This window comes from Ursus americanus, chromosome 32, assembly GCF_024610735.1.
Source record: "Ursus americanus isolate L20-20 chromosome 32, mUrsAme1.1.p, whole genome shotgun sequence".
In the NCBI taxonomy this organism is placed as follows: Eukaryota; Metazoa; Chordata; class Mammalia; order Carnivora; family Ursidae; genus Ursus; species Ursus americanus.
Genome location: NC_142158.1, coordinates 11191745 through 11218608, shown reverse-complemented (window position 1 = coordinate 11218608; position 26864 = coordinate 11191745). Strand labels below are relative to the sequence as shown.

Sequence of the window (26864 nt, the reverse complement as noted above, 5' to 3'; positions counted from 1 at the left end):
TCGGTGAGATCGGGTTTCATACTTCCTTGTAAAACCCAGCATGTCCCCTAGTGTCTGTCAGCATCAAGGAGCTCCTTTGTCCTCTCATTCCAGAAGGCTGAAGAGCGAAGTGACAAGGGGCATCTCCCCTGAGTCCCCCCACACCCTGCTGTGTTCTCAGCTCTGGGCACTCATGCTGGATTCTCTGCCTGGAGGCCAGGAGCCCGTCAAACGCAGTCTAATGGGGCAGGAGGTGTCGGCTTCTCTCAGAAGCCTGTATCTTTGTAGTTTTAGATCCCCAGCAGGTGCCAGGACATGCAGCCTGGCTCTTTCAAGAGTGGTGTTTCACTGCCACGGCTTTGGGCTTGGAGGGATGTTTCTCTGTCTCCCACCCCGCCCCTCCCCTCGTGTCTTTCGAACTTGTTTTTCCGCTGACGCTGGAACCCTAGTGCTGGTGCTCTTGGAGGCGCCCTGTAATTGCAGAAAGAAGCTGCTCTGAGTTATGAGCTGGCGTATGCCGCCCCCTAACGGCTCCTGCCTCTTAAGTCTTCAGGCTCGGTTGGGAGGTTGGGAACAGCCTCCAGGGGCCTTTGTGGAGGGTCCCCAGCAAGTCTCCTTCCAAGGAAGCTGGCTCTTTCCCTACAGACAGCTCAAAGAACCGGTCTTTGCTCTTGGCAGGGGTGGGGGGAGATGGGGAATGTCAAAAGTCAGGCAGCTTCGGTATGTCTGGCTGGGAGCGAAAGGCTCCAACGTTTCACTGCCAGAGACAGAATAACGACTCTTCTCGTCCAGGAGCGCTCCTTGGACCAACCTCACCTAGCAGCCGAAAAAAGGATCGCCCGTCCTTTCCACCTGCTCCCTTGCAGGCTCCTCACTGTGCCTGGAGAGACAAGCACAGCACGGGTCAGCTGTGAGCGCCTAGGGGCTTCCTTCTCCTGCCCCACGGACGGGCTGCATGCTGCGATAGGCCCCTCAGACTTCCCCGGCGGAGCCTCGAGAACCAACTCAAAGGCCAGAAAGAAAGGGAGGGAGAACACACAAACCCTTGGAATCCTGTCTGTTGAGTTAATGTTTGAAGAAGCTGAAGAAATCGGTTGGACCTAGTCCAGTTCTGTTTCGAGGGGAATCTGGGCCTTCATCAAGGAACAAGGTTCATAGGTGTGGGAGGAAAAACTGGGAAACATTTTGTTTTGGTAGCTGGGAAGCTTGTCTCTAGAAGTGATGGAAAGCAGCTAAAAGAGGAACTCGCTATTTCCTTCCAATAGGCCCAAATCTGGCCAAAGTGAAGCATCGTGTTATGAGCTCTGCTGCTTGGCAGGAAGCAGTGCAAAAGTTAGTGTTCACAAGTTTAGACTGTTGTCTACAGTGGAGCTTCTGGGGGGGGAGGGGAGACTTAGTGTGAAAGGGAGTGCAGCTCTGGGCTTCTCTGGCTTTTCTTAGACTGGGGGTGGTGGTCACAGAGATGATGCATGAAGTCCTGGGGAACTGCAGCTGGCTAGTGGGGGCACACCGTGGCTCTCCCCTGCCCTGTCCAGGGGTGAGGAGACCAGAAAGTGGAGAAGGTAGGATGGAGCTGTGAGTTAACGGGCTCTGGGCTTTCATGTGACATGTAAGCAGGTAGACCATTTTCACTCCCTTGCAGAAATGGAAAAGAAGCACTTAACATTTCTTAAAAATTTTATTTGGCTCTCCGGTTGCACAGACTTGTCTGTAATTAGGAAATAAACCTTTCCCCCACTCAACTGTAGAGAATGGAGTTTTTTCCTCCCTTCTGAGAATCCAGAGCAATTCTAAAACATAAAAATAAGAAGGGTCCCCTCATCTGAAAGAACTGACCTGAGATTTTGGCCTATTTGTCTCTGGGTGCCTGATGGTGCTGACTCAGCCCCAGACATGGGCAGTAGCTTTCTAAAGGGCCTCATATGATCCGATGAGGGCCTGTCAGAGATAGCTGGTCCTGCTCCCGAGCATTAAGGGCCTGGCACGTAAAGGGTAAAGCTAGCTCTTCCTGCTGGCTTCCTCCGGGGAACAGAGCTGGGTTGGAGATAACTTCAAGTTATTCTCTTCAACCTCAAGATTTGGTTTGTTTTATTGCCAACCCCCCCGCCCCCCTTCCCCCAACTTAAAGATGGTATGGTGTGGCTGGGAAGATGTTTCTCTGCCTTGTTCAGCAGTTATTCACTTTCCGCTTTCAGAACATCTTCTAGAAAGCCAGTGCCAACTCCGGAGAAACGTTTCCCCAAAGCCTGGTTCCTGCTGAGCTGCACACATCTGCTCTCTGGTTTTATTTGGGTAAAATCGAAGGTCAACGGAGGGCCCTGGGCTTAGAGATGATGTTTAACACAAAAGGGTGTGACCAAAAGACCTCTAAGAGGCCTTTAAATCCTTGACATTCCATGATTCCCTGTTAATGTTCTAACAGTGGTTGGAGGAAGTCAGCGAATTCCAAGTGTCTTGGCATTTCCTAGGGGAAAATGGCAGAAGCACTCAAGAGTAGGACCTCGACTCATCAGAATGTAGGTGAGGCTCCAAGCACACCCGGTATAATAGAGTCGCATGCCAAACCCAGGCAGGCCTGCATCTCGGCTTTGTTGACCCACTTTGCAGGACCAGAGGCAAAAGACTTCTCTGAGCCCCGGCATCTTCCTTGGTGAATGAAGATGTTGTAAGCATTATTTCAAGAGTTTCGTGTTCAGCGTATTGTAAAACATAAATATTATTATTTTTTAAAAGACTGGATTAAAAGGCCCGAAAGGAAATGAAATGTAAAATTGGCTTCTGTGAGCCCTCTATGTCTTATCTGGACTTACGTTTCAGTAAATGAAAGAACTTGGGATAAAAGTACAAATAAAAGCTTTGGGAGAAAGGCGAGGAAGCAGAGAGTGGACATCTGGGCAGTCTTATAGAGAAACCAGTTCAGATCACAACCTGAGCCGTGAGAACAGTGCGGGGGAGCAGAAGTTGGAGAAAGTGTGAAAAAAAAGAAAAAGAAAAAAAAAAAGACCAGGGAGGGGAAACCTGAGAAGTCCACTTTGCCTGGGGAATCCAGTGGTGAATAGAATCTGACAGAACCTTGGGCTTATGGTCTGGATACCTGCAGGGAGAAGTTTTGGCTGGAGTGGAAAAGGGGACCTTGCAGGGGAGCCCCAAACTGGGAACCCGTCCAAAGCCACCAGCCTGCCAGGCCGAGAGGGGAACTTGGAGCGCCCGCCTGGTAAGCACCTGATTAATGAGTGAGCCGCTGGCTGGTTTAGGTAGGCGTGCACCTGTGATTTACCTAATCCCTACAAAGCTCACACCACGAGCTCCCCACACACCCTAGTCATTTTTCACTCTGACTGCCTGACTAAGCCTGGATTTTGCCAAGCAGACTTTGGGGGTAGGGACTCCTGAAAAAAAACAAATCTGATTTTCATCGGGTGGACTTGGCCATTCACAGAAATGGCAATGAAAGCAAAAATAGAAGTTACTTCATAAACTTGGGAGCTCCAGAAGCTATGATTGTACAAAATGTGAGCAAAAGCTCATAGTTGGTCTATCCTATGTTATTACAGACTTTACACTATCTTGGCGTTTTTGTGGCCTTTCTCGTATAGTCGGGTTTTTATTTTTGTTAACATAAATTTTTTAAACTTTTAATTTAAGTGTAACAAGCTTAAGAAAAGTTAAGAAAAGTTCCAAAGGCCTAAAGGTATAATTTGCTATAAGTTCACAAATTGAAAACACCTCGTATGACCGGCACTTCGATCAAGAAACAGAGCACGGCAGCGCCCAGGAGCCCGCCCTGTGTCCCCTTTTCCAGCATGAGCCCGTATCTCACACCATGGTTTCGTTTTGCCTGGTTTTTCTCTTTCTTCCCTCTTTTTAAAGAAACACTGTTAATCGTGGTAAAAGGCACAAGACAAAAACCTTATCATCTTCACCATGTTTACGTGTCCAGGTCAGGGGCATCCTGTACTTTCACGTGGCCACGCCGCCATCACCGCCGTCCGTCTCCAGAACTGTCTTCATCCTGCAAAACTGAAACGCTGCCCCATCCCCTGCTCCCTGCCCCCCACCCCCCGGCCCCCAGCCCCTGGCAGCCTCCCTTTGACTCTCTGCTCTACATTTTGGCCACTCTAGGACCTTCATACGAGTGGAATCGTACAGTATTTACTTTGTTGATGGGCTTAGGTCACTCAGCATGATGTCCTCAAGGTCCACCCATGTTGTCGCCTGTGTCAGAGCTTCCTTCCTTTCCAAGGCTGAATAAGATCGCACTGTGCGCATAGACCACACTTGATGTATCGCTGGTCCACGGATGAGCACTTGGGTAGCTGCCACCTTTTCAGTCTATTGTGAATGGTGCCGTCATAAACGTGAGGGTAAAGTACCTCTTCGAGACCCTGCTTCCAATCTTTCGGATCTACACCCCAAAGTGGAATTGTTGGGTCATGTGATAACTCCATTTTTAATTTTGGGGGGAACCTCCAGACTGTTGCTCACAGCTGGTTTCGCCCATTTTAAACTTTATATACATAGGACTGTTCAAGACACACTCTTTTGTCTGGCTTTTTTCATTCAACCTTGTGTTTGTGAAACTCAGTTTTTACTGATATAATTTTCTAACGGGCCCCCAGTGTTGTAAGGAGTGACAGTGTCCTTGCTTTTTATTTGCTTGTATTGCATATTCTCTCATATTTTAAGCTATGTTTTTTATAGGGAGCTCCTCCGTTCTTTTTATCGATGTAGCATTGTGTCAGAGTATTGAGTGAGGCAGTGCATTTCTTCCTTAAAACTCAATAGAAACCTTTGCTGGACCCATTTATAGGGTCTGTGAGTCTGGTCCCTTGTGAGGACATAAGCCACCATTCTCTGTTTTTACTGCCTTATCAGACTTCACAGCCTGGAGAAGCAGATACCCAAGTGAATATTCCTGCACAACCCACGACGTGGGCCACTCACATGGCAAACATCCATTCCAATTTTAAGATTGATTCTATAATTTTATGATAGAGAACTTTGATCAGCCATCCAATTACCATGGCTGGTAACCACTGCATAAGATAATATACCTCTGCATTTCCACACTTCCTCTAAACTGGCTTTTCTAATGACCCCTTCCATCCACAATGACCCAATTGAAATAAAAAAAAAAAACAACCAAAAACCTGCAGTTGGAATCACATATTTGTAGAATCTCGGAAGCACCTATGGGTTTCACTGAATAATTTCCTTTTTTATTTTTATTTTTTATTTTTTTTTATTTTATTTTATTTTTTTTTTTAAAGATTTTATTTATTTATTTGATATAGATAGAGACAGCCAGCGAGAGAGGGAACACAGGCAGGGGGAGTGGGAGAGGAAGAAGCAGGCTCACAGCGGAGGAGCCTGATGTGGGGCTCGATCCCGTAATGCCGGGATCACGCCCTGAGCCGAAGGCAGACGCCCAACCGCTGTGCCACCCAGGCGCCCCTTATTTTTATTTTTTAAATCCTTTCTGTAGAGAGCTGGGAGAAACATTCTGTAAATCAGATGATCTAATTAGCTCTGTGTTAACCTCAACTTTTTTTTTTTAAGTCTGCCTTTATTTCTTTATTTATTTTAAGTAAACTCTATGCCCAACATGGGGCTTGAACTCACGACCCTGAGAACAAGAGTCGTGTGTTCCACCAACTGAGCCAGTCGGGCGCCCCATCAGCTCTTAACAAAGTCTTGTTTAAGTGTTCCAGAGAATCCCAGCTATGCTCAAGGAAGTAAGGGAAGCGTGTTCTAACTTGGTCAGCTGGAGTGTGGTAAGCACATAATCGTTAGAATGACCTTAGAGGACAGTGTTTCTAGGAATAGAGATGGGAAGCTGGAGGTCCAGCTGCCCCTCCGTAGGGTCATCAGCATATGATTACAAATTGCTGGCAGATCTCCTTGCACGCTCCCTCGTACTCTGGGGATAAAGCACGGAGGAGGGAGGGCAGGACATGATATATTTAGGTGGAGTCAGGGGTCCTGGGTTTGAGTCCCTCCTCTGACACTTACCAGAAATGCAGTATGGAGCAAGTCACTTGACCCCGCCGAACCTTGCTTTCTCCACTTGTGGAAACGGCTTAATTTATAGATTTTAATTGCATTGTGTCTGTTGTCTTTTTCTTAAGGCCTCTATTCCCAGAAAATCAGATCTTTGAGGTCCTTATCTTGCTGGGAGGTTTGTGGTGCAAGACTGACAGTAGAGTTTTCCTGACTCCAAACCCACCCTCTGACGTTTGTTTTGAAAGCTTGAAGTCACTTAGCAGATAATGCTAGCTAGCTCCCAGAAGATGGGGTGTGTGTGCAGAGTGTGGGGGAGGGGGTGGAGGGAATGGAGGCTGGCATTCTTTGTTCTGTTTTTGTTTTGTTTTTCAGTGAGAGGAGAATGCTGCAGAGCAGAGAGAGTGCTTTCCAGTGGCTAGGAAAAGTTGGTGGATTGGGGATTCTAGAAGGAGCCTCAAAAATTTGAGTCCTGGGCTGTCACAGTCCAGCTCTTATGAAAGTGGCCAAACCTGGGAGGGAATGGCTACTTGGCTCCCTACAGGCAGCATGAAGACTCTTCAAGGTACCCAGTGGGTCACTGCAATGACATGTCAGGGATTATAAGGGGAAACTAGAGGGGACCCACCTTGAATGTTCTCCTTTGCTTGTGACCCTGGAAACGTCTCTGCCTTTTGAACAACTGCAGAAACTGGGATGAGAAGTGAGAGTACCAAGAAGCGAAGGTTGAATTCATTTGATTTAATAGAAATGAAGAAATTAACATTTCTTATGGCCTTAGTTTCTAGAGCGAAATTCCTATGGGCCACATGTATAGGTAATGGAGAGTCCTAACGTCCAGCTAACATAACTACTGTGGAAATTAAGAGAGCTGGCTTATCAAATAATTAAGCTGGCCACCAGTTCCTTTAGGACCCAGCTCTCCTGGTTACAGAGAGAACACGCGGGCCCCGGGCTCCTCTAGGGGTTGGTGGAAGCGGAAATTTACCATGGGGCGGCAGGCTTCCCGGGGTTTCTGTGGGGGTGTCGGGTCTGTTGCCTCCATCAGCAGACCAGAGCAGGATGTGGAAGCAGGGGCTGCTTCCTTTGTGGGATGAAGCAGGGCGTTGCCTCTAAATGCTGACACTGCAGATTTTGCTTAGTTTATCAAGGAAGAGAGAGAGACTCCAGTGCATCTCAGGCCAAGCATCGGAGATTCTCTGACAGGCTTCCGTGTCCCTCCTCTGTCACGCCTCGACCGTCTGGTCCATTGCAACAGCAGATAGTGCTGGAAAATGATTGCTTTGCTCCTGTGGTAGTAAGTCATTCGCAGGGAACTTGAGCTCCTGATCAGGGAGCGCCATGGCCAGCAGCCTCTAGACTTGCGTTGAACACTAGAAATCCAATGCTCCAAAAATTGAGCCATTATTTTCAATTTTTTTAGTAGCCACATTATAAAAAGTAAAAAAAAAAAAGGTGAAATTCATGCTTATAATTTTTTTTGAAGATTTTATTCGTTTATCTGAGAGAGAGAGAGAGAGAACATGAGCAGGGGCAGGCAGAGGGAGAGGGAGAAGCAGACTCCCCGCTGAGCAGGGAGGTCCTCAATCCCAGGACCCCAGGATCATGCCTGAGCCGAAGGCAGACGCTTGACCGACTGAGCCGCCCAGGCATCCCGTGCTTAAGATTTTTATCCTCTGTAACTTAGTGTATTGAAAATACTATCACTGCAATATGGAATCACTATAAAATATCAAAATATATTAATATAAAAATATTCATGGGATATTTTATATTCTTTTTTGTTTTTCACCAAATTGTTTGCATTCCAGTATATATTTTCTATTTACAGTGCATCACAGTTGGAGCTAGCCACCTTTCAGATGCTCAGTGACCAGGTCTGGCTTCTGGCTTAGACAGTGCTGGTCTATACCCATGGTTTTCGATTGGGGTTAATCCTCCCCTCTATCAATAACTGCAGGTATATTTGATTGTTGCAGCTGGAGGGAGTGCTGCTGGCATCTAGTAGGTAGAGACCAGGGATGCTGCCAGACACATCCTACAATGCACAGCAAAGCAGCCCCAGCAAAGAATCATCTGTCACAAGACGTCAATAGTGCCAAGGCCGAGAGACCCCACACCGAACACTTCCCTTCTCCCTGCTTTTTTCCCACAGCAGTGAGATTGAGGCACCAAGAGCCAGGGGGTGGCAGGACAGATGCTGACACCCAGGTCCCCTGAGTTCAGCCCCAGGGCATTTCTCTACCTCACCCATGGCCTCCTCCAGCCATGTGATAGTAGCAGGTGTCCCCAGATGAATACAAGTGACAGGTCACAAGCCCCAGGCAAGAAACCAACCCCCCCCCCAAAGTTCCATGGCACAAACGTTTCTTTTGTGTTACATGAAAATTTCGGGAAAATTCATGCACTTGTCAGAACCTGAAGAATAGAAGAGACAAAGGAAGCACTGAGGTCAGCAAGAATTTTGCAGCTGCCGCTGGGCCAGCTTGGATGAGGTCCCTGGACCATGGGTGTCAGAGGGGAGCATCTTCCAATAAGATCAAATTCCTTACTTCACTGCGAGAGGACTGTTTTCTGAATGTCCGTGTCAACGTTTATTCTCATCAGGCAACAAAAAATACTTCTCAGTGATGGGAAGCCACAGCCTGGAAGTAAAATGACCAAGCGTGTTTCCCTTCCCTTTGTCTCCTCGGGGGTCCTATCCGTGCGCAGGTGCATAGATAGGGAACTTGTTAAAATGTCTGTGGAAACCAATAGAATGAGCGAGGGAGTGAAAGAGTTGCATAGAAAAGCTTCGGATATAAACTAACCTTTCTCCCAGTTTGCTTCAGTGTTAAGTAACCTGTTGAGTAAGTGTCACCTTTTACAGTACTTCTCTCCTGACCCTTGATCTCCTTGGGCAGTGTTGCGGCTCCCGGCTTTCTGCGCGTGCCCAGCCCCACCCTGCATTCCCGCGTGTGTTTGTGGATGGCCCGATTCCACGTTGGGAAGTGACGTGGGAAGTGAGAGCCCCCTGGACGCCTTCCTGCCCCTGTCCTGGGCCCGGCCGAGGGGCTCCCTGTAAGAACCTCCCTTTCCCTCTGCCCTACGCTCCTGGAGACATTCCGACCACACCTCCTGCATCGGGGACCTCTGCACCCTCCTGGAGCCTGTCCACCCTCCATGGGGAGACGGCACCCTCACTGCGAGTTTCTGCCGACTGGGGGCTCTTGAGTCTATGCCAGGGCACACTTGGATATACCCGCTGCTTGACGAGCCCCAGGCATCATTTGTTCGCGGGTGTGTGTTTCATTCCAAGACTCTCGCTGGGTTTTGCCCGTCTTTCTGCCTTTTGCTGCTCATCAACTTAGCACAGGATGAGTAAACAGCCCTCAGACTGGCTCCAGCCATTTTGTGGTTTAAAAAGGAGCTCAGAGCTGTTTGAAAATGAGATTGGCAGAGAAGCGTGTGGCTGTCACATGTGGCTCCCTCCCGGCCCGGTCTGTTTAATCACGGGCTGACCGCTGGTGCTCTGACCCCCAAAGAAGCAGATGTCAAGGGGCTGAATCACACGGGGGAATTCCCAGCCCTCTGACCCTAGGCTGTGTGCTGGCCTTTCTCCCCCTTCCATGGTCCCTATTTCTCTCATGCCATCATTAGGAGATTGAGAAGTCTCTAATTCCATGGGGTGGCCTGGGTGCAGGGCCATTAGGACAAGAGGCCCAGCTCTGGGACATGGAAAATATGATGCCTTATGCTGAGAACGAGAGGCTTGTCTCGGAACAGAGGGAGAGCCAGTGACTTGGATAGGGATCCGTGTCCTTACCGACTGCCAGCTGTGGGGACAAAGCCCTGGTCACCCAGAGCAGCTAGTTTCAAGGGCACGGCCACTGCACCAGCTCCTGGTTCTGTGCGGCTGCCCAGTGTGCTCACGTGGTCGGTACATCCGCAGAGAGGGGACGATTCTTTTCCAGACCCCGAGAGCTGCTCTCTTCAGAGAATTAAACCATGACTATTTCTCTTTCCTCTTTCTCATCTCATGATTTTATTTACTTTGAACAAAATACACAGATGTCTCTCTTAAATGAGATGAAGCCCAGAATCCAGGGATCTGTTGGAAGCACCGTGGATCTCTCCCCATCGCTCACAAGAACTGGGCTTCATCTCCCTGTGTCCCTGCTGTCATCAGCTGGAGTGCCAGCCCTGCGTGGGAAGGGGGCGGCTGCTCCTTTGCCCTCAGCATCTCTGGGGCAGCTGGGCTGGGGCAGGAAGTGGCAGACAGAGGACGCTTCCCTGCTGCTGTGCGGCTGTGTGCAAACCACCCCCCCATGCAGGCAGCTTCTGCAGCCAGACCGGGTTGCGTGTTTTTGCGCTGCGGACAGATGCCAGGACCAACGTCAACGCCATGATGCAAACAGCGACGCGAAGAGGAGAAAGAGTGTTTTGCATCCAGGTCCTGGTTTCACGGTCGTGTTTGCTGACCCAGCACGTCACTTTAGCCGAATCTTAATGAAAACGTTTTTGGACAGGGATGAGTGCCAAGGTGCTTTCATTAAAGCGATTTCAGAGCTTCGTAGACCCAGGTTCTCAGTGGGATGCGGTGCTTCCTCTCAGGGCTGTGGACTGGCCAGTGTCAAAGGAAAGCCACATTTCACTTTTTCAGCTCCATCTGCTTGCGCTGCTGGCTGTATTTTTATTTTACAAGACAACACAATGTTTTGGTGGAGGGTGAATACCCAGGGGAGTCATTTTCAGGGGGAGGATATGAGGACATTGGCACAAGGAAAACTTTATGTTCTAACTGCATTTATTTTTCTGTTTTTTCTTTTTCCCCTATGATGGCTTAGAAAGTTGGAAATTCAGAAACCCTTAGAAAGACAGGCAGTTTGATTTAATGGTACACAAATGGATCTTAAAACCATCCGTCCCCTAGCTTGTCTATGCTGGAGAACTGTCAGGCCAAACAGAGCTATACAAACCGTCGTACGGCCCGGCGGCTCGGCCTCAGGCTGCAGCCGCCAGCTGCCCCCCCTCTGGAAGGGCGTTTGTTGAATCCTGGCCCTGGCAGGAGTTACTGCGAGTCATTACTGCTCACTTTTGCACCATCTCCTGAAAAGAAAACACACTCAGATGCTGGGTCTGGCCTTTCTCTCCTGTGTGGTTTCCAGGCCTTTGCTTTGCTGTCATGTCCCTTGTCCCCTAGAGGCAGTGGCAGGAAGCAGGGCACCCGGAGGCCTCACCACCAGTGTGTGTCCAAGGGAGGAGGCCAGTGTGGGAAGATGGCTTTGTCACCCTAACCCCACTGCCGTCATCCCCCAGGTCTCTCTCTTCTGGGTCTCATTTCCCATCAGATTTCCAAACAGGGCACTACAATCAGATCATCAAAGAGCTGCTGCTTTGGGAAGGCATATGCTAATGAGGCTGGGCCCAGGACCCTGCTGATCTCTTAGGGTGGCCCCCTTTCCTGGGCCTGGGCCTGAGAATGCCGTCTCCTCTCTCCCCTCCCCCTCGCTGCCCCCATCCGCAGTGCAAGGGGAAAGCAAGATGCCTGTTTGCCTTTCTCTTTCAACACTGCCACTGATCAGAAATCCAGAAGGGTTCATATGGTCAGGCAGCTTTAGTCTGCTTAGGACACGTGGGGTATGGAAGAATTAGAACTTCTGTGCCCCCAAGACGCGGTACAGATTGAAAACATAATTAAGTGCAAAAAAAAAAAAAAAAGTTTAGATTGATTCATAAGTGATCAATTTCTAGAATTTTCAAAGGGATCTAGAGGTTACTTATATGTAAGCCTCTGTTATGTACAAAAGAGACAGAAGGGTGAAGCAAATGTCCTCGCGTTCAAAGCGCTCACAGTCTGGAAAGGAGATGAGACACACCTGCCCACGGAGCAGGTAGGTGAGAGATCCCCACCCACACACAATGAGCAGAGCCTTCCTGCTCCCCCCTTCTCAGCAGGGGGTGACCACAGGGGAACACAAATCAGGCTCCACTGGTGAAGAGTAATGAATACATTCACTAAAAAATGCTTGAGGGGGCTCTGACACGGTGAGGGATTGGGTATTACACAGAACACAGTGAAGGCTTCATGGGGAAAAAATCCCCTTACCCTCCCAGGTTCCACATCTCATGGTGATGGCTGAAAATCTCTTCTCTCAGAGTCAGGCCTCCTGCGCTTGGTGATCTCATTTCCTCCTCTCCTTTGTCAACCTCACACCACATCGCCCCCACTGTCAGCCCCACTGATGGTGTGTTCCTTCTCTGCATTCTGTTGGCTGCCCCTCTCCATTTCTACACCCACTTCTCCCATCAGCCAATGGACGCTTTAGGGGGGCAGAACAAAGGAAGGGACTCCTTCCTGATAGTGCTGAACGTCACCGTCACCTGAGTCTTGGGCTCCTGAAGAACAGGGAAGGTTAATCCCCCAAACTTTGTGACTGGAATCTCCCACCCTTTTTGTGTTCTGGGAGATGACTTACTACAGAGAGCTATCCTTCCCCACCTGACTTAGATAAGACTCACTGCTATCGGCTGAATATATCCCCTCATAATTCATATGCTGGAGTCTTGAATTCCTAATCCCCAGTACCTCAGAATGTGACTGCATTTGGAGATAGGATTTTCAAGAGGTGATTAATTTAAAATGAGGTCATAAGAATGAGGCCTTAATCCACAACGACTGGTGTCCTTATAGGAACAGAAGGTCGGGACACAGACATAAACAGAGGGACAACCATATGAGCTGTCCACAGGGAGAAGATGGTCATCTACACACCAAGGAGAGAGGCCTCAGAAGGAACCAACCCTGACAACACCTTGGTCTCAGACTTCCAGCCTCCAGAACTGTGAGAAATAAATGTCTGTTGTTTCAGCCCCCAGTCTGTGGGGTTTGTTATGGCGGCCTTAGAAGACTAAGACACTGGCTGTCCAATCTTTCTTGTGACCCCCATAAAACTTACGGATGACTCCAAGGCCAGACACAGACCCTCCAAATTCCTACCTTCATTTCATAAATGATTAGCTCAACTGTTTGCTCCCCCGAACTTGCTAGACACAAAGGTAGACCTATCTTGTTCAGCTGACAGACAGACTCCTTCTGATCACAAAATCCTCCCAACTGTGAAATGACCCACCTCTGGCTTGGCTACTCCTCCCTAAAATATCTAGACAGAATCACTGGTGAGACACTCTGGTCTTCGGATCTGGGGTGCTTTCCCTCCTGCAACAGTCTGAATAAAATCAGTGTACTTACCTGCTTGTCCTTTGTCTTTGACAGTTTGGTGTTGTGATTGGATGGGGCTGGAAGCCCATCTGGACCCAGGCTTCTCCGCCCAGAGGCTGAAGCCCCTCAAGCCTGTCATGTTCCTTTCTCACCTGGCATTCCAGGGATCCCACGTGAGCCCAGCTTCAGGCATTTGTCTGTGGTAGCGTGGCAGGGACTTAAGTTTGATTCTTGGTTTGAGTGTTCTTTTGGTTTTGTCCTTTTCCTGGCTTCTGTTTAACCTTGGTACTATGGAAACTCTGAATCTACTTCTCAGCCCTTTCTGAAAATCCCCTCTGATTATATGCTTTACCACTATGGTGACAATTCTGTTCCTTTTCTCAAAAAATGACAGGGTTTTACTGAGAAACACTTAGAACTGCAGTGGTCTCTTTGAGGCACCTAGACTCTCCTAAAACTGGCCCATCTAAGAGGCGCCCTCAAATTTCAGGGCTTTAAGATGTCTCCTCCTCCATGGTGAGCTCCTTGTGCTCTACAAGGAGGCTGACGAATGAGACGATGCCTCCAGTCTATCTCAAAGTGTACTTAAGAATGTCTCTCTCAGTGTTCTCTCTCATGAGCAGTTCTCTGCCTCCCCACTCCCCGTCATAACCTGTACTATTGGTGCTTCCTATCTATGATGGAAAGCTCCCGACCTGAATGCCCACCTGAACAAGGACTTACTCAGATTTCTGTGCTCTTGGTAAAGAATTTCCAGACAATAAGAGTAGGGAAGGGTTTATAATTAATTCAGACTGGTCCTCAGGACATATTCACCTGTGATTCCTGATTTATAACAACTTGTGCCACGGCTGGTAGGTCCCAAAGCTGCCCAGTATGATTTGAAAAAGCCAGATGGGCCTCATCAGGGCCTTCCAAAAAGATCAGAACACTCCTGGGGTTTATAGGCCAAAACCACCAATTGGCCTAAAAACCCCAGGGGAGGAACTTTGGAATCCATCCCCACTGTTTTCTCTCAAAAACTGATGGCCAACAATACAAGATTGCCGGTGGCAAAGAGGTGAGCCCACCCCTGCAGACATAGACTAGAAGATGCTGGGAAGAACTAATTCAGTCTTGCTCTTGATAACTAGCTGCTCTTTGTTACCAATTTTGTAAACGGCTTAAAACCAGGAATTAGAGATTTTATCCAAAAATGTACTATAAACAAACAACATACTCCTCTCTCTGAAAATGTACACTCGCTCCACAATGGAGACACCATTGCAGAAAAGGTCAAGTCAACACAGTGCAAACCGAAGCCTTTAGAACTTAACTAATTAGGAGAATCAAGCCAGGGCAGTCTGCTACCTCCGAACCCCCATAGAGACACTTGCAGATAACATCAATGAAAGGATGCTGGAGCTGGGAAGCCTGGCTTTAAGATTTAAAAGGGAACAAGAATCCAAATTCCATCTCCCTGATGACTTTCACTGAGGGACCCTCCCCTGTGTCTACACTAACATGCAAGAGGAGATAGTCATTCATTCCCACGAATGGGCACCCCGCTCCCTTCCTAGTGGACCACGTACAACACATCCTACCATTAACACTTCTCATTTCCCACCCCCGCCCCTCGTACAAAAGCCATACTGTGGAGGGACTTGATAATTGTTCACATGACTGCCTTTCTCTGGACCTCTTCCTGTCTTACTAGGATCCCTCACTACCCAGCCTGGCTTTCTGCTTAGCTTCACTACTCGGTAAACCTTCTTGAAAGGTTTCCAACTAGACTATCAACATTCTTGGCTCCTGCAACAACCTCACTATTGAGATCCTTGGCTTCCTGCTCACACCTTTTCCCTTTCATGACTCCCCTGATTTTGACAGCTCATTGGTTACCACCCATTATTTATTGCAAGCTCTTCCCTGAAAGGGCCATAAGCTCTCTAAAAGCAGAATGCAATGATGCAGTCCTCAAGCCCATTATCTTAAAGCATGATACCCCCACTAAATGGAAGATTGTATTCCCTAAATGAATTAAGACTACTATCAATTTCCCTCTTCATGAGACCAAAAAAATGACTCCAAAGGTTTCCAGAATTAGTTGACCGTTGCAGAAACTGGACCCCTAATTTTCCACTATTGTGTCTCCCTTACATGTCATGGCTAAGGAGACCATCCCCAAACCCTTTAGTGACTCTCCTTCGATACCTGCATTTCAAAGCCTCACGTCCCTTCCATCTTCTCCTCCCACGTTTGCATTCCCTGTTTTGGACTCATTGTCCTTTTCCCTTTTTATGAACAAAAAGGAAAAACATGTTTTGGGGGCTTCACCCTATGTCTTATAGTCAATGTGCTGTTGGAGTTATGTTATGGAAATAAAGTGGGTCTGGGTCACCCACCAAAACTGGAACCCAAATCAGTGGCCTATTGGAGGCTTTCCCCAAGGAATTAAATATTCTTGAAATTGAAGTTCATAATAATGGCCACACCCTCAAAATTAAAGGAAACTCCTCGTGTGACAAATATGTTATAATAGCTGCTTCTTAAGAAAAATTTCCTTGATTACCTGCATACTTCCCATTGCTCAACCTTCTTTAGAGATGGAAACTCTACTTAAGAAGCTTAGGGCACATTGACTGCGAATACCTCAGCCTGATAAAACTAATTGGAAATATGTTGGAAATTTGATCCGGTCAAATGAGCTTTGGAGATGCCCAGATGGTCACTGGGTCTCTTCTCTGTCCCTTACCTGACCACAACCTCCATTTACCTGACCACAACCTCCATAACATTGCACATCATAGCAAAGGTAATCTTAAAGGTCTCCTCCATGTCGGTGAGGTTGCTTCTGCAAACTTCATATTGAGCAGATAACGTCAAATTGCCCCATGGGTCAGAAACACAATCCTGGTGACATGTAAATGCACGACAAGGATAAGAGCCAGCTCCCTCTGTCCCTGTCTTATTGACAAATGGGTTACATCCAATTGCCAAAGTCTTATTAACATGAACATGGGTCTAACCTTAGTCTTATGTTTTTAAGATAATTAAAAATGTTTTTATTTTATTTTATTTTTTATTTTTGTTTTTTTGTTTTCAAACTACCGGTCTACTGCTACCATTGTAGTTTCTACTACAAAGAATTTTTGTCAATTGGGGAATCCTTCTGTTCTTCTCCAGTGATAGAGGAACTCATTTCATTGCCTAGATTATGTGGGACATTCAACAAATATTCCCTTTCTCACAAAAATTGCACTGTCCTTATCACCTTCAATCCTCTGGAAAAATAAAATAGGTTGATGGTGCTCTAAAACTTGAATTCATCAAGCTCACTCAGGAAGTCAACCTGCCATGGCCCAAAGTCTTGTCTTTAGCCCTGATGATTCTTTCCTCCTCCCCCTCCAGTCAACACTGATTGTCTCCTTATGAAATAATCAGCAGCCCAGTGAAGATCCCTTTGCTCCTCCTGGACATTAGAGGATCCTAACCTGATATAATCCAATGTCCTCAAATACTGCCAAAGTCTAATTAAATACACTCCTACTTACCACCAACGGGCTACATCTGCTTCTTTCCCAGAGGCTCCATGGCCGTCCTTACCTGATCTACCTGAGACCTGATTTTCTGGAAAGATACCACTGAACACCATTCTTGAACCAGGAAGAATGGACCTTACGCTGCTCTCTGAACCACCACATTGCTGCAAAACTACATGGAGTACAACCTTGGGTTTATGTTTCACAATTAAAAAGAATTGTAAGCCATACTCTGAATGGAAATCCATTCTAGTGGGAGACCTTAAACTGAGGTTCCATGAAAGCCCCCAGAAGCAGATGACACTGCAAAAGAGACTGCTTTCACAAGACTCTCAGAACAGGTAAATGGCATCCCCACCTGTTGGGCATGCATCCTGTCCAGAGTTGCACAGGTAGACCTTGCTTTTTCTTTTTTTAAAATTTTATTTATTTGACATTTTTAATTTTTTTAATTTTTAATTTTTAAATTTTTAAGCAATAAAGTACTTTTTAAATTAAGATATGACTTTTTTTTAGACATATGCTATTAATACTTAATAGACTAGAGCATAGTGTAAACAACTTGTATATGCACGGGGGAAGAAAATTTCATTTGACTTGCTTTATCGCGATATTTGCTTTATTGCAGTGGCCTGCCACTGAACTCATAATGTCTCTGAAACATGTCTGTAAAGGCTACTCTGCAGCCATTGACTTAACAAATGAGTCAATCATATATCATGATCTAGCAGCCCAGAGAACAATTCTGCCTCCAGCTGAATTTGTGCACAGTGGCCAAATCTGAGCTGACAACTTAACACGTGGCAATCAAATCTGGACTGATGATGGCGCGGATCTGGACATCCCCATTGCCTCATTTCCAGACATAGTTGTTCCAGCACAACCACATGATTGTGTTGAATGAGAGTAGAGGCTGGCAATATTGAACTTTACCTGAGCCCTGGCACTTGCAGAAAACAGTGAGGGCTAATCCCCTAAACTTTTGTTCTCCAAAATCTCCCCTTTTGTGTTCTGGGAAACAGCTTATTGCAAAGAACAGCCCTTCCCCATGACTTAGATAAGACCAGCTGTCCAGTTGTTTTTGTGACCCCACAAGGATCGTGGATGACCCCATAGTTTACCTGTTTCAAGGCCAGACTGGTCCTCCAAATTCCATCTTTGTTTCATAAAGGATTACTGAACTATCTGTCCTCCGAAACTAGGTGGACACAGAGATAGACACTTCTTGTCTTGTCTTGACACACTTCAGATTATAAAGCCATCCTCACTATGAAACGACCCACCTGTGACTTGTCTTCTCCTCCCTATAAACACGTAGACAAAACCACTGCTGAGACGCTCTGGTCTGCAGATCTGGGGTGCTCTCCCTACTGCAACGAGAAGCTAACTTCTATTGAGCACTTAGTATGGGTCGGGCACTGTGCTGAGGGCTATACATATTACTTCATTTAATCCTCACAACAATTCTATGAGGTAGGTGTTATGCTTTCCCCCAGTTTTCGGAAGAGGAAAGCAAAGTTACATAACTTGCCTTGGGTCCCATGAAAGAAAATGGAGATTTGAAGTTCAACTGCAGCATTCTTCCTTTACAGTCTGAGCTAAGGCTCTGAATTTTCATACATGCAATACTTATCTACGTATTTTGCCATACTAGTAATAGAAATCCAAAGTGCTCTGCAAAGCCAGGAATTAAGAGATAGAGGAAGGTTTATAAGAAGGTGGCGTTTGAGGATCGTACGGAGGACCGAAAAAGTCTTTGTGGAGCAGAAATGGAGAAAGGACGTTGGGGCCGTGAACGGGCTTATGTCCAGCAGACACTAGAATCAGGGTCTGGACTCAGGAGAGCTTTTTTGGAACCAAGCTGCGGGTTTAGGAATCATCCGCATAGAAATGCTGGGGGACATTGAGAGAGTTTTCAGAGCATCGGTGGGATTAGCGGTCACATGGCCATGGGTTGATGAATTAGCAAGAAAAGGCAGAAAGTATCAAATGCTTTTTCAAGAAGTCTAATGGCGAAAAAAATGGAGAAAATATAAAAATAACTGAAGGGCAAGTAAGGTCGGGCAAGTACCTAAAACATACATGTCATGGTGACATCTGTAACCCATAGAAGTAGACACTGAGCTTTGCTATTTTCCAGGTACGGGGCTAAGCACAACAGTATTCGATCCTCCCCCGGATCCTGTGAAGTGGATACCACAGCCATCTCCGTATCACGGAGGATAGGGAAGCTCGGAAAGGTTAGCAGGAACTTGCTGGCCATAGAGCAGCTGGAGCTCTTATTCGTGCATTGCCTGTGGGAATATCAATTCGTACAACTGCCTTTGGACACGGTTTAGCATTTTTTATAAGGTTAAACATACGCTTTCCATAAACCTTAGCATTTGCTCTCTGAGGAACTGGTTCTTTCCAAGAGAGGTGACAACGTGTCCATATACACACTTGACCACTAGTGTTCATAATAGTATTATGCATAGGAGCGCCACATTGGAGACAACCCAATTGCCCATCAATAGCTGAACGGATAAACAAGTTGGGACATAGCCATACGATAGGTCACTACTTTGCAATAAGAAAGACCTGACAACTGATATATGCAACCCTTAGGGATGAACTGAGAAGGCATTATCTTAAGAGAGAGAAGCCAGACACAAAGAGAGCACAGATAGCATGATTTTGTTTATAACAAACTCTTGACAAGACAAATCTAATCTCTAGTGACCAAAATCAGATCAGGAGCTAAGGGTACACATTTATTACATAGGAGCATCTTGTTGTGTGTAAATTATATTTCGATGAAGTTGATATAAATTTAGGCGTGTCTGGGTGGCGCAGTCCTTTGAGCCTCTGGCTCTTGGTTTCCACTCAGGCTGTGATCTCAGGGTCCTGAGATGGAGCCCCGAGGCATGCTCTGTGCTCAGCGTGGAGTCTGCTTGAGATTCGATTTCCCCCTCTGCAGCTCCTCTGCCCCGTGCTGGCTCGGGCTCTCCGTCTCTATATCTCTCTCTCAAATAAATAAGTAAATCTTAAAAAAAAAAAAGTTGATATAAGTTTAAAAACAAAAGAGAATACTGGCATGGAATACTTTAAAAATAAGTCACAGAAATATAAGCCCAGAATTCCATTTAAGAAATAATACCATTTTAATTACTTCCTTACCTATGTAAATACATGATAAAGGACCCAGAAAAATCACAACGAAATGATAACGGAATGTCACCCAAGGGTAAAGGAGCAAGATGGAGGGGGCTTTGCACTCACAATAAATATATGTTCATGCTGTATTGTTAGGTCTTTATAATAGTGTGTATGTATTGTTTACTTGCTTTAAGAAAATGATAGAAAAGAAAAACACAGACATACACACAGACACAAAGGCACCTTTCCCAAGTCACATGAATCTGAGCCCAGTTTTGACTATAGAGCCAGAAGCCAAGAGCCCCTGGGCACAGGGGCTGGACTATGAAGGGGGATCACAGTGGCCTCCCCATGCGCTCCAGGCACAGGACACCAGGCTGAAGGAGCTGATGTCCCAGCGGCCACCTTGCGTGCTCTCCTGGGCTCTGGACATTGTGGTCGCTCCACGGATCTTGTGAAACCACTAAGCCAGACTGGAGAATGCTTCAGTTCCACTCACTGTCTCATAATATTTGGCTACAAAGCCAGAATAATTGTGAACAGTTTTTTTTCTTGATAAGTGTTTTCTGAAGGAGACCCTTTTGGATGTCACAAGCCGAGGGGAGAGGGTGCTGCCGGCCTCTAGTGGGGAGGGCCAGGGATGCCACTCAATACACATCCTGCAAAGCACAGGGCAGCCCCCCCAGCCAAGGATTATCCTGCCCAACACGTCAGCAGTGCTGAGGCTACGAAGCCCTGATGTAGACCACACTGCTTCCATGACACTCTTCAGTCTTATCTAAGAAATAGAAAGTTTGTTGTAATGATGGAGGTTGATTCTCACAGTTGTGTTTTGTCTTTAAATGTCACCTGAACCATTACGTGGACATAGAGACAGAAGAGTTGCCTTCTTGCTTCTGGACAAAAGTTGGTCTTGGGCAGTACCTGAAGGGTGACTCGGGGAAGTTCACGAATGTGTTAGAGAGCCCTTGGCAGTGGTTATGGTGCCCTGGGCTCTGGCCTTGGCTGCTACATGCACCTGCTGTGGGCCGCTGTCTCGGGGGCAACTCCCACATCTTCGGCTCTGCTCTGGTTCCAGCCTTCATTCGCCAACAAGCTCATGTGTGAGCCGGTCTGGGGTGTTACTGAAAGAGGACAGCATATAATGGAAGAAGGAAGAAGAAACTGTCCAGCACAGCCCGGCTACTCCCAGCATGTGCTCCTCGTGTGACCCGCTTCCTCTCGTGCTGAGAAAGGAGGAGGCCAGGCGGGCAGGAAGGCTGGCCAGGAGTGAGGTCCCAGCTTGGGGACTGGTCGTGTGACAGTGGGCTGGACAGAGGGAACTCTGTGGTGCTTGTGTTCACAGCAGGTCCAGGCGGAGAAGTGGCTTGCCAGTATTCTCAAAGAAACTCTCAGAAAAGTGGTGACCAGCCTTGGACATTGCAATGTCACTTGCTGAAAAGAGCTGTGAGGCCCCCGGACCTTGCAGGCGCTTAAGTGTCCGACTCTTGGTTTCGGCTCAGGTGGTGGTCTCAGGGTTGTGAGACTGAGTCCCGCATTGGGCTCTGCAGTCAATGGGGAGTCTGCTTGAGATTCTCTCTCCCTTTTCCTTGGCCCCTCCTGCTCATGCGTGCTCTCTCTCTCTCTCAAATGCATAAATAAATCTTAAAAAAAAAAAAAAAAGAAAAGAGCTGTATTTTTTTCCAGGATGAATTCTAACTCACGATATTTCTTATTAGAGTAATTCCAGAAGTTAGTATTTTTCTTTAATTTTCGTGAAAGATTTGCATTTGTGTTTTTGTTTTCAAAAGCAAGTAAGAGTAGGTGGTTTTAAGAAATATACATATTAAATACTTTTTGTAGGTTATCCATGCACGTGGGAAGACATTTAGCTATTACAAAGGGCATACAGTAAAAAAGAAGTCTTCCTTTCAGCTTTGGGGCAGCTGCTTCTGTTTTCTTCACAAAATGATCTTTGGAGGACAGACGAGGTTGGAGAGCAGCTGCTCTAGCTGTTGCTTTAGAAAGGAACAGGGGCCCCAGCCAGCCAGCCAGGGGCCGGATGGAACTGCTTCTAGGAGAGGATATTCTATTCCGGACAGACATTTACAGGGCAATAAACTATTGCACACAACTCAGATAGTTGCCCTGCTGCTTGTTGATAAAAGAAAGCGTGTGTGTGGGGGGAAGTCAAGGGATAGGAACAAGGCAAGAAATTGAGGCTTTTGGAGTTATAAGCTGGGGTTTTACTGGGTTTTCTTCTGGAATAGTCTGCGCAGGTGTATTAACCAACCACTTCTGTCTTCCTTTCTATGGCATCATTTTCATAGTAAGTGGCCAATACAGGGAAGTGACATGAGTCAGAAGGATTGCATAGGGTTCCTTGGTCTTTCATGTTTTCTTAGAACTCTGCTGTCTTCTTTCTGTGTTCAAAGCAAGTTCTGGTTTGCACAGAAAGCCCGCTTCCAGCGGCCATCAGTGCCCTCACTTACTCAACATAGGCTGATCATGTTTACCTGGCACTGGTTTTGAGTCTCGCTGGACTCCCATGCATGTGGGTCCTCTGGGATTTTCTGCTCAAGGGCCTCACGGACGCTGCCTATGAATGGGGCAGCAGGGTGGGGAGCGGGATGTGCATGCTGTGTCTGTCTCCTCTGTTCTTGGGTATGCTCCATTGTCCTACAGAACTTCACTCACAGAATCTGAGTTCAAAGATGAAATTATTAAGATTTTCAAGAAGGCGACAGCAAAGCATAGAACAAGTGTGGGGCCCCTCTGAGCACGGGGTTCTGAGCAGCAGCACAGAATGATGGCCCTGCGCTGTGATGTGAAACTGAGACTGCTGAAAGTGTCTTAAAACCATGAGATGAGCTGCCTGAGGCCAATACCAACATCCCAAGGACAGTAGAGCCACAAGCTGGAAGGAACTGGGTTTCTTGATGACATTGCCAAGCCACAACTTTAATCCCCTTGGAGCTTGCTGGGCTTCTTATCATATGAGATAAAAATATCCTTGTTTTTAAAGCTGGTTGGAGCTGGGCATTCTGTTACTTGCAGTTGAAAGTATTCTAACATATACAGGGGTGCATTCTGTCCATAATGAGTGAGTGCAGGATAGCCTTTCTTACCAGGCTGCGTGTCTCTGCTCCCCACTGTTGGCAAAGCTGGATACGTAAAACCAGGGGCCCCCTTGTTAGTCCTGATAAGGCCTGAAACTGAAAAGCTGAAGGAGACGAAAGGAACCAAGATGGAATGCCATTGCAAACAATTACCTAGCCAAGACACGTGATCTCCTTAAAGACACTGCATGTACCTTCACTGCCTCCTTTAGGTAAATGGTCATCTTGTAAGAGTCTCCCGTGACCTGAAGAAGCCTCGTCCAGTCCCACCCAGGGTTAAGTGAATGCATCGAGTTTCCCTGTCTCTCTGTGTTGGTTCCTCTTGCTTCCAACTTCCGGGTCATTTGGTTTAGGAGGTTTACAAAAAAAAAAAGGAAAAGTAATAGCATAAACAGTACATCTGAGACCCTCCAAGTGTGACCTCAGAAAACATTAGCCAAGCAACAGAGCCATGGCAAATCCTTGCAGATAATTAGACAATTCTACCAGCCTGCATGGGTTTATCCACCTTTCCTGGACATGGTAAGTGCCCATGTACGCCAAGATTGCTTGACCCATATCATAAAGGCCTCAGGAGATGTTGTACAGACCGGTCTTACAGATTCAAAGCCATCCCCTTTTCTTTACATGCAGACCCCAAGCCCTGACAGTGGCCGCAGACGGGTTTCTAATGTCACAGTTGCAGACTAGGGTTATCGAACACAAGTAGCTGGAAAATGCTAACAATGACAATGTTGTTATCAACATTCTCAAGTGCCTGCAATTCTTCGCAGGAGTTTATGGCTGGCAAAGTCCCCTCGAGGTGACCTGGTCTAGCCCTGCCATCGAGGGAATTGAGACACAGGTGTGGCTTGCTCAAGGTCACCAGTTGATGCCTACCCGGGATTGGGTGTTTTGATTTCCTGCCTCGTGCTCTTTCCCCTGCACCCCACCCGTCTCTTACTGCTGGCTAATTTATTGCAGGCTCTATTTCTACCCTCTCCTCTAAATGCTTTATGTGCACAGGACGCTCTCTTCAGGATAAGATCGCACTTTTTCCCACATTACTTCCCCATCCTCTCTCTTCTCCCCCAGTGCTGCAGAGTCCCCACGGCTGTGGAGTCTCCAGCTGAAACCAGTTAAGAGGGACTTCCTGCCAAGCGACTGATTCCCAGCGCTCAAGTCTGAGCAGCTGGGTATGGAGGAGTCTCGGTTGTATTCTTTCTGATAAGTGTTACATATCAGCTTTGATCTAACTTTGTCAGGCTCAAAAATGTGCCTGAGTTACTCTGTAAACAATCACAAAATGTCAGATTTAGAATATAAATGCGATTTATTTAGAACATGAAGGCGATTCTCTAACTGTGCTCCAGGGAACTCTAAGGGTTCCTCAGGGGGGTGCCTTCCATTCAACCTCTAATAGCAGGTGAGCTGGGGAGCTGAGCAGACTCAGATTTAGGCCTTTGTCCCCTACCCTGAGTTATTTCATTGGGTTGAGGTTCTGTGTACGGTTTCTTGTGAAGAAAGGGGTTTGATGCTACAAAATGGCTTTCAACTCTGGATCTAGTCCCAGTGCTCTCCTTTTAAACGTGGAGAACATGGAGGTTCAGAAGGAGGCAAGAGGAAACTGTAATAGTCCCGTGCAGAGCTGCACAACTACTTAGTGACAGAAGCGGGGCTGGAAACCTGGTCTGCAGACTCTCCCCCAGCACCTGGTAGAGATGACCCGGCCCCTCCAACAAGCTGTATTTTCCGCCTGATAGAAAGACAGAGCTATGGGAACCAGCACCACAGTGGGGGCTCCTCTGGACAAGGAAAGGGACAAAATCAGCACTTAGCAAGTTGACGACTGAGTGCTAGACACTGAGAAGACATACATTCACTCTGTCGGAGCAGACTCATAGGGCGTCTCTTCTGTGCCAGCCACTTGGCCTGGATACCGCCGCTGCCTGCCACAGGGACTCTTTCCTCAAAGCTTCCCAGCAAGGCAGCCGGAGTGGGGAGAGGGGAAGTGCCTGACAGGGTAACACGACGAGGAAGCGGAGAGCTACATCTGAACGGACAGCGATTGCACTCCAGACCTGCTGTCCTGGGCCTCATTGTGTCCCTACACTTCGTGTGTGTGTGTGTGTGTGTGTGTGTGTGTGTGTGTGTGTGTGTGTGTGCACGGGCTCAGGAAGCCAACAGCTGCCAGGTGCATGTGAGCCTTCCAGAGACTCGAAACTCAGCAAAAAGAAAAAAAAGAGAGAGAAAGAACAACTTGCGTTTTCCCTTACCTATTTGGAAAGTGGTAGGTCTCCTTTCCAGGCCTGTTCTTGGTGGGGGAGGGGAGGCACAAGCTTTATGAAGTGGAGTTCCCTTCTAGCCCTAATCCATCTCCCTGTTCAGGCTTTCATGATTCACCCACATGCAGCTTAGCCGGGCGCCCGCTCACAGTGGAAAACATTGCTCACCCTGCAGCTCAGCTTCTGGGTGGGTCTCCGAGCAGCTGTCCCTCGGGATCCGGGCATGGGCGAGGCTGAGCACTGTGCATGTGAGCGATGGGGTGATAACAGCCATGAGCTGCAGAGGGAGAAAGTGTTTGCCTTCATGGGGGGGGGGGCATTGGTGGTGTAAGAAGTTTCCAACTGTCCTTGTCTTTCAAAAGACAGTGTGTCTCAATAGAGTGCTAGCAACTTCTGAAGATATTCCAGGCCTTGTTTGTTTGGTTCTATTTGAGGTTTCTTCCTGCTCTACTCTGCCTGGCCTCTGCTCCACCAGATATTCTTTGCAGAGACCAGGAGTCATTTTAACAAACTGGGTGCTGGGAGGGGAGGGGCTGTTGAAAGGAGGATAGAAAGGAAGCACAGGGGTTGTGCCGTTTGTACTGGGAAACGTGATGGCTGTCATCCCTTCAAACATTGACCTTTCCAGCCTGGTACCCAGGATCTTTTTTTCCTGCTCTTACGGGATGCTGTAAAAAGTCGTTGACGGCGATGGTTTGGTGGGAACTTGGGCACGGCCATGTGGCTTGAATTTTAAAGCTTGTACTCCAGATTTGCTTTGCAAGCTATAGATGTAAATGCATTGTCCCTCAATTTAAAAATTGTAAATCTTTATGAAAACATTTGGACTTAAGTAATAAGCTCAGTAAAGTATTCCAAGTGAGCACAAAAGTTATGAGGAAATGAAAACCACAGCATCTTTTGACATCTTTCTCATTAATTTTTAAGTTATTAACTTACAATCTTATTCTCTCCCATTGGAAAGAGATCATTTTCTATATTTCTTCTAAAGAAGAATGAAGCACCTTGTTCCCCAAGGCAGCTCTACCAGAATATTCCATTCTTTTTTAGCCACTACTTAGCAAAGACATGGCAACTCTCGGCAAATTACCTCTGGGCCGATGAATGCCAAAAATGAGATTTGGGGGTGGTGGTGGCTCGGTGGCCCTGGACATCAGAAGGTGGCTGTGACTGCTGTGGTTTGGCCAGCAGAAGTGGCCTCTGCCCACCCCACCCCATCACTCCTCACCGGGTGAACACCCGTCAGCATCTCCCTGCACCCCCCACCCCCAGGCAGGGCTCTCCAATAATGTGGCACAAATCCTGGGCTAGGGGCCAGCTTGTCTTCCTCGCTTTGTGAGTAGTGGAGAATGAAAACAACATTCTGCACTTTTGTGCTGCTTTCTGACCTCCAGAGTGCCCTGTCTGCATTTTCCCCCTACAGGATTCCAGGTAGAATCCTGACCAGGATAAAGCAGGTTGTCCACCCCTAAGGGGCAGATGTTACTTGGTAGTGTTGGTATTCACTGAAGAACCCTTCAGATATTCTCCTTGCTTGTCATTATCATGAACACAAACATTAGGCCAACACAAATCACCCAGGGACAGCTGTGCACTTAGGACATGTTACACACGGGAAGGTTTTCCTTTGTTTTTAAAGAAATTATATCTCTATTCTCCACAT

The 26864-nt window shown here is 47.2% G+C and overlaps 2 long non-coding RNA genes across 2 annotated transcripts; one reads left to right on the top strand and one right to left on the bottom strand.

The window, feature by feature from the left end:
• The first annotated feature begins 2113 nt into the window (after nucleotides 1-2113).
• Nucleotides 2114-13313, top strand: LOC123801572 (uncharacterized). The gene is made up of 3 exons (XR_006782261.2): nucleotides 2114-2499; nucleotides 3080-3193; nucleotides 12653-13313. It is a non-coding gene; the product is annotated as an uncharacterized LOC123801572 (long non-coding RNA).
• Nucleotides 13314-22936: 9623 nt separating this feature from the next.
• LOC123801550 (uncharacterized) lies at nucleotides 22937-25484 on the bottom strand. Its single transcript, XR_006782260.2, has 3 exons — nucleotides 25193-25484; nucleotides 23132-23269; nucleotides 22937-23041 (listed from the first exon to the last, which is right to left on the bottom strand). It is a non-coding gene; the product is annotated as an uncharacterized LOC123801550 (long non-coding RNA).
• Between the last annotated feature and the right edge of the window lie 1380 nt (nucleotides 25485-26864).